The sequence below is a fragment of the Alnus glutinosa genome, chromosome 2 (assembly GCF_958979055.1).
Source record: "Alnus glutinosa chromosome 2, dhAlnGlut1.1, whole genome shotgun sequence".
NCBI classification, from domain to species: domain Eukaryota; kingdom Viridiplantae; phylum Streptophyta; class Magnoliopsida; order Fagales; family Betulaceae; genus Alnus; species Alnus glutinosa.
Window position 1 is genome coordinate 5,362,858 of NC_084887.1, and position 7,336 is coordinate 5,370,193.

Consider the following 7,336-nt stretch of genomic DNA (forward strand, 5'->3'; position numbering starts at 1 on the left):
ACCTAAATAAACTTTGAAGGGTCGCCGCCTCTTCTACGTAACCTTTCCCAGAAGTCAGGGGCGGAGGGAGGGGGGGTCGAGGGGGGGCAAATGCCCCCCTCACTTCTTATAAATTTTTTTTGCAGGGGGTATTTTTTTTTTATACCCCTGAAAATCTGAAATGCCCCCCCACAGGCCACAGCAAGGGGGGCAAGCTTGTCTGTGGCCTACCGCCTACCCTTTGTTGTGACTTGTGAGTTTTTTTTTTTTTTTTTTTTCACCTTTTTCATTCCTGTTTGCAGTTTACTTATTCTGTAAGAAGACTGAAAAAACAGGTAGTTTAGTTGTTCAGAAGGAATGAAGGATGAAGGTAGAAGACGACACTTTTTTTTTTTTTTTCTTTATCTCAAAGTTCAAAACGCACCGTTCTAATAGAGTTATAGAAGTAGATGCAATCATGATTCATGCTGACAGTGGCAACAGCTATGAAGTAGACTGACTGACTGCGTGAGGAGTTGGTGGCTTGGAGCCTGGCGCCTGGCGTGATCGTGTGAAGACTTGAGAGTCTTCTGTTTTCACATTAAATGCAAGGTAAATAAACAAGTGAAGGGAAATGTAAAAGACTAAAAGTTGTCCAACATTTAATGCAAAAGGCCAAAAAAAAAAGAAGTTAAAAAACAATTCAATCGTGCAAAAATTTAATGAAAACCAAATATTTTTAATATAAATGAATCATCATGTGTAAAAAAATAAATAAATTAATGTAGAAAAAACAAATGAATTGATTTCTTTTTGCTTGAAAAAAAAATATATCAATTAGTCATTATTAGTGTAGAGTAGACTGCAGCGGCTGTAGCCCTGTGGAAATTGCGAATTCCGAATTGGGACGACGTGCGTGGCTCAGTAGACTCAGACTAACAGTGAGACTTACTTGACAGCTTGAGGCAATTGAGTGTTTGCATAAACTGCCGTGTGAGTGTCAAATCATATTCAAAAATTTTGAAACTTTGAGGCTTTTAGACGGATGTTTGGTTAAACTTAACACAAATAACAAAATTCAAAGCAAGTTATCGTCTGATATCAAAGGGAGGAGGAGGAGGAGGAGAAGGATCCGGCTTGTAAGTTACTCAAGTCTTAACTGTTAAAGGTTCATCTATTCAAATAAACCTTCAAACTTCAAAGTTCAATCTACCTATCACTCTATCAGGTATGTAAATATGTATTTAACTTTTATTTTGATTAAGATTTAAGCTTTTTATATCTTTTGAATTTATTGTTCTTTTATATTTAGATTGCTTTTTTTTTTTTTTTTTTTTATAATTGTTTTTATATTTAATTGTTTAGGAATATATATATATATATATATATTGAGTTATAGTTTTGGTTTCATATATTAATTGTATAAAATATATAATTGTAGTTGTGTGAGATTATGGAGATCAATGATTCAATTGAGCTACAATCAAATTCTAAACGAGCTCGTATTGAGGTAGATTTAGCAAATCTGCCAACCGATCCAGGCTTAAGGAAAAAAATTTCTGATTACCATCCTAGTGATAGAGACAAAATTCGAAGAGCATATCTACAAAAAAAACCTTGTCAACCAGTTGAGCATAATTTTCCACAAACACAATTTAGAAAAACATGGCGTCGTTTTAATCCAGCATGGTTCGAAGAATATTCTGACTGGTTGGAATACAGCATTTTAAAAGATGCTGCGTATTGCTTGTTTTGTTATCTATTCAGACCGGACACTAGAAATCAAGCAGGAGGAGACTCATTTGGTATTGAAGGGTTTAAAAATTGGAAAAAGAGAGAAAAGTTACAGAGTCATGTGGGGGCTCACAATAGTGCACATAATCAAGCTCGACGAAGATGTGAAGTTTTGTTAAATCAGAAACAAAGCATCATAACATTTTTTGACAAGCAATCAGATCAACAGAAAATGGACTATAGAACTCGTTTGAATGCATCAGTTGATTGTATTCGCTTTTTACAGCAACAAGGATTAGCATTCCGTGGCCATGATGAATCTAAAGCCTCAAGTAATCAGGGAAATTTTCGTGAATTGTTGCAGTTTCTAGCGAAACATAATGAAGAAATTGACAAGGTAGTATTGGAAAATGCTCCTGAAAATCATCAAATGACTGCACCGGACATTCAAAAAGAAATAGCAAATGCTGCAGCAATTGAAACTCTAGATGCTATTCTTAAAGATCTTGGAGACTCGTCATTTGCTATCCTAGTTGATGAAGCTCGTGATATATCTGTTAAAGAACAATTGGCAATTATTTTGCGATATGTAAATAAGAAGGGCCATGTGATTGAACGTTTTTTAGGCATTACACATGTTAGCAATACCACAGCTGCAGCATTGAAGATGGCAATTGAGTCAGTACTTATCAAGCATCATTTAAGTATTAGCAGATTGAGAGGACAAGGATACGATGGAGCTAGCAATATGCGAGGTGAATTGAATGGACTTAAAACACTTATTTTGAATGAAAACTCATCTGCCTATTATGTTCATTGTTTTGCACATCAGCTTCAACTGACTTTAGTTGCTGTTGCTAAAAATCACATCCAAATTGCAACTTTTTTTAGCTTGGTTAATAGTGTTTTTAATGTTGTTGGAGCATCATGCAAGCGTCGTGACACACTTCGTGAAAAAAGAATTGCTGAAGTTGTTGAAGCACTACAAAATAATGAAATTTCTACTGGTCGTGGCTTGAATCAAGAAATGAATCTAAAGAGACCTGGAGATACACGTTGGAGTTCTCATTATGGTGCAATTATTAATCTTATTATCATGTTTTCTTCTATCATCGAGGCAGTTGAAAATATTGTGGAAGATGGTTTATATTCTGAACAGAGAGCAGAAGCAAATATATTGATTCAGTCGCTACAGACTTTTGAATTTGCTTTCAATTTACATTTAATGAAAAGTGTTTTGGGGATTACAAATGAGTTATCTCAAGCATTACAACGAAAAGATCAAAATATTCTAAATGCAATGAAGTTAGTTGAAGTTTCAAAGCAGCGTTTACAGGCTATGAGAGAAGAAGGGTGGAACTCTTTATTTGAAGAAATTTCTCTGTTTTGTGCCAAAAAAAAATATTGTTGTGCCCAATATGGATGATATGTACCAATTTCGATCACGGAGAAAAGCTCAAAGCATGACAAATTTGCATCATTATCGTGTGGAGCTTTATTATACTGTTATAGACATGCAACTCCAAGAACTTAACAGTCGCTTTACTGAGGCGAATTCTGAGTTATTACTTTGTGTTGTGTGCTTGAGTCCAGATGACTTGTTTGCTGCCTTTAATAAGGATAATATACTTCGTCTTGCTCAGTTTTATCCGAATGATTTTTCAGCAATTCAACTTATGACCTTGGACAACCAACTTGAAACATATATCATTAACATGCGTTCTAGTGAAGAATTTGCCACACTTAAAGGAATTGGACAACTTGCTGAAAAGATGGTGGAGATGAAAAAAGATATCACCTATCCATTGGTATATTCATTGGTGACATTGTCATTGATTCTACCAGTTGCGACAGCAACTGTTGAAAGAGCATTTTCAGCAATGAGTATTATTAAAAATCGTTTACGTAACAGAATGGGAGATCAGTGGATGAATGATTGTTTGGTCACATACATTGAGAAGGATATATTCAAGACTATCAACAATGAAAAAATCATGCAGCGATTTCAAGGAATGAAGACTCGTCGAGGACAACTCAATTAAATTGTAAGTTACATTTATATGTTTTAAAAATTAGTTTAATTTTGATCAATTATTTAGTTATTGCGTTAGTTAAAAATTTTAATTAATTTTTGTTTAACTTTGAATTTTTTTTTTTTTATTCATTAAAAAAAAAAATTGACCCCCCTCACTTAAAATCCTGGCTCCGCCACTGCCAGAAGTTAACTAGTTGACCTTGGAGGACACATTTAATGGGAAAGATGACCACAACTGACATTCAACTTCGAAACTCTATTCAAACTAATCCGAGAAGATGGAACCAGGTCATTTTATTAAGCCTTTTATTTGTCTAGCTTTATTGAACACGTTTTGAATATTCAACTTCCTCAATTGCCTTCGGATAAATTGATTTGGAGCCTTAGGAGAAAATTGACGTCGTGGAAGACTTGGTAACAATAATTAGAAGTGTTTATGTTTTTTCATTAAAAGATAAAATAAGCCCTAAAGCCTCTGTTGAGTGTTTGAGAGAATTTTTTAATTCATAAATAATTCAACTGTGTTTTGATTACATTGCAAACTCACCTATAAATAGTAGAGAAATACTTATAGGAAAGGTAAACATATTCTTAATAGTGAAAGGAAAGCTAATCTTTGTAAGGAAATAAAATACTTGTAGAGAAAATAAACATAATTCTAATAAGGGAAGTAAATAATTAAATCATAATTAAAACAAAAAATAGAAAGTCAACAAAATTAACTTTTGTGTCGGACATAAAAAGCCACCTTTCTTGGGGAGGGGGTGGCTTGTGAGCCACCCCTAGAGGTGATGGGGGATGCAAAATTGTTGTCTTTTTAAATTCTAATTAAAATTTTGGTTGTTCAATGCTCATTACAAGGCTCAAAAAATCTCTACCCACAACATAATTGAATATTATTACTATTTTCATTCTCTCCATTATTTCCAAGAATAAAACATTTAAAGTTGGAAAATAGATTTTATTTCAAAATGTTTTTAATATTATTTGATTCTCTTATTTAATACTATCAACTTTTTAAGACCTATTTCAAGAATGGAATGTTGGAGAATTTTAAATTATATTAATGACTTTTTAATTACTTATTACTATAGTTATGGCCCTAATTAAAGAATGTTAACTACAGTTAAGCCTTTAAATATTTTTTTCATAAATATTTCTTTTTATTAATATTCATTAATTGGGGCCTTTGGCGACTGATTTTAAAACGGTTGGGTTAAAAACAACACTTGCAAAGGTGGTTGGGGGTGGGGGAGGGAGGTCCTTTAGGGAGAGACAATCTCCCACAAATGATAAAGGAGATAGCTTCTCTCTCTTAAACCTGTGTTATCAGTCACTTAAAAGTAAAGAGTAAATATTTGATGCAGCGTGACATAATGAAATCGCAAAGAGAAACAACAACATATTCACAATTCTTTCCAAACCAAGAATCAAGGATACGAAGTAGGATAGAAAAGAAAACCACTCTCATAGTTTTCTTATTGATAGTCAACCGACAAAAAAATAAAAACTAAGGCTCTAGAAGTCTATAACATATATTTATAGTACCCAGACTCCTAAACCTATAAGAGTGGTCTGACAAAAACTTTCTTGAAAGCAATTGCTAACGATCAACTCTGCCAAAACCTATTTGATAGTGTTGGTACAGTTTCTGGTTTGATGACGTGTCAACTTGTAATTGGATTCCTTCGAGATCTGCAAAATAATAAGACTTGTTGGGTGTGCCGACGAGGTTTACTTCGATACCTAAGTCAGTAGATAGTTTTAGGGAGTGTTGAGCATAAATTAGATAATTCAGCATAGTGTAATACCTAGTGTTGTTGTCTATTTATAGGCACGTAGATGCGACAACTTTCAGAGGATCTCGAATTACTTGGGACCCATGATCTCTTCAGGGAGATAGTGGCCCACAATCTCCTCAGGGAGAGGGCGCTGATCTTCCGGGATCTCGAATCCTTCGAGATCACATTCTCTCAAGGACAGAGTGCTCTATGTATCTCAAGTCTTCCAGAGTCCGTGATCCCCTCAAGGTGGTTAAGTATCCCAGATATTTCTCAAGGAGTTAATTCTACAAATCTTGGTTGTAATATTGGGAGAAAGATCCCAGTATACTCTGCCCATATCATCTCAGGGTGAACCCGGGAAATTTGTTCCCTGGAGCGACCAGATAGGGGCACTCTGTATGTTCTTCTCGAGTTCCTAGGTGTAGACCTTCCTGAGCTGGGATACATCCTGAAATCTGGTGATTGGTTATGTGTACAAGATTCCTCAATCAACTTTCAAGATCCTTGTGACCGACCGGGCCTCCTCGGGTAAGTCAAACCGATTGGGCCCAGAATTCGATCTTGGGCTCACTTAGGCTTTGGGAATGATAATTTTCCTAATAAATAGCTTGTTTGAATACAATTGCAAACGAGCAATACTGTCCAGATTTTCATTATTCTCTTTACGGCCCATTTTGACATAATAAATATTGTAAATAGCAAGAAGTCATGAAACGTGACCTTATAGATCTTTAATCAGCTTTCCAACACCACCAAGTAGGCCCCCATCTGATGTCAAAAACTTGAAATATGTATTAAAGCAGGTCTTATTAAAGACCGCCCCTACATCAAAATCCCCTATGATAGACACTTTCTAGTTTGATTGATCTCAATGGTTGTTAGCTTCAAACCTAAATGTGTACTTAATTATATTGGGAGTTTCTCCAATTCAACTCAATTAGAGATATGATACATTTACAACTTTCGTACAACTATTGTAAAATTCTAACAATTTTTTTTTTTAATAAAATCAATCATTAGATGCGTAGGACTCATTTGTAAGAAAACAAATCTAATGATTAGTTTTAAAAAAAGTTTTTTGAGTTATGTCAAGAATTGTACAATAATCATTTCTTTTATATTTAACAATTTTGAGTATAATCATTTCTCTTATATTAGAGTTAAAATATTGATTAAATAATTAAATTTACTAATTTTTTTATCCGTTTAAGCTTGTTGGAGTATATCAGACGTTTAAGAATTCAAGTTACAGTTGAATTCTATTACCTAATCACAGTCGAAGACTAGCTCACAATTGAAAATGATAACCTTGCTATAGTTAAAGTCTATCATTTAGTCATGGTTAAAGAGTATTATGGTGCAGCAGTAGTGTATTTGTATTATCTTATTATTGGAGTGTTATATCGTAAACATTACCAAAGAAATAAAAGCAAAATCAAACTATTCGAGCTTTATCACGTGTGACATAAGTCATTTATCCGTACAACGTGTCTATTCAGAACAAAGAAAAAACCTTGTTTACGATGACCTTCGGTCTCCAGGATTCGTAATAGCAGGCTCTTTGGCCGAAGAACACCGGCCACCACCATAGTTCGTACCTACGTGTTCTAATCCTTTAGGCTACAGCCCTATCTGAACCGGTGGCTCACTTTTTCTATGTATGATTCTACAACATACAACCACGGAAGCCATTTGTTGGGCGATAAATTGGAGCTTCTTGAACTCAGAGAAGCTCTTAGTACTGAATGGGTCAACAAGTTCTCGCCCTCTACCTTCGTTATCGATACTTCGCATATCTAAAAAAATCAATGGAATAACATTGATC

The 7,336-nt window shown here is 34.5% G+C and overlaps 1 pseudogene; it reads left to right on the top strand.

Moving 5' to 3' along the window:
* Positions 1-1,411: 1,411 nt before the first annotated feature.
* Positions 1,412-3,734, top strand: LOC133860219 (uncharacterized; annotated as a pseudogene).
* The last annotated feature ends 3,602 nt before the right edge of the window (positions 3,735-7,336 follow it).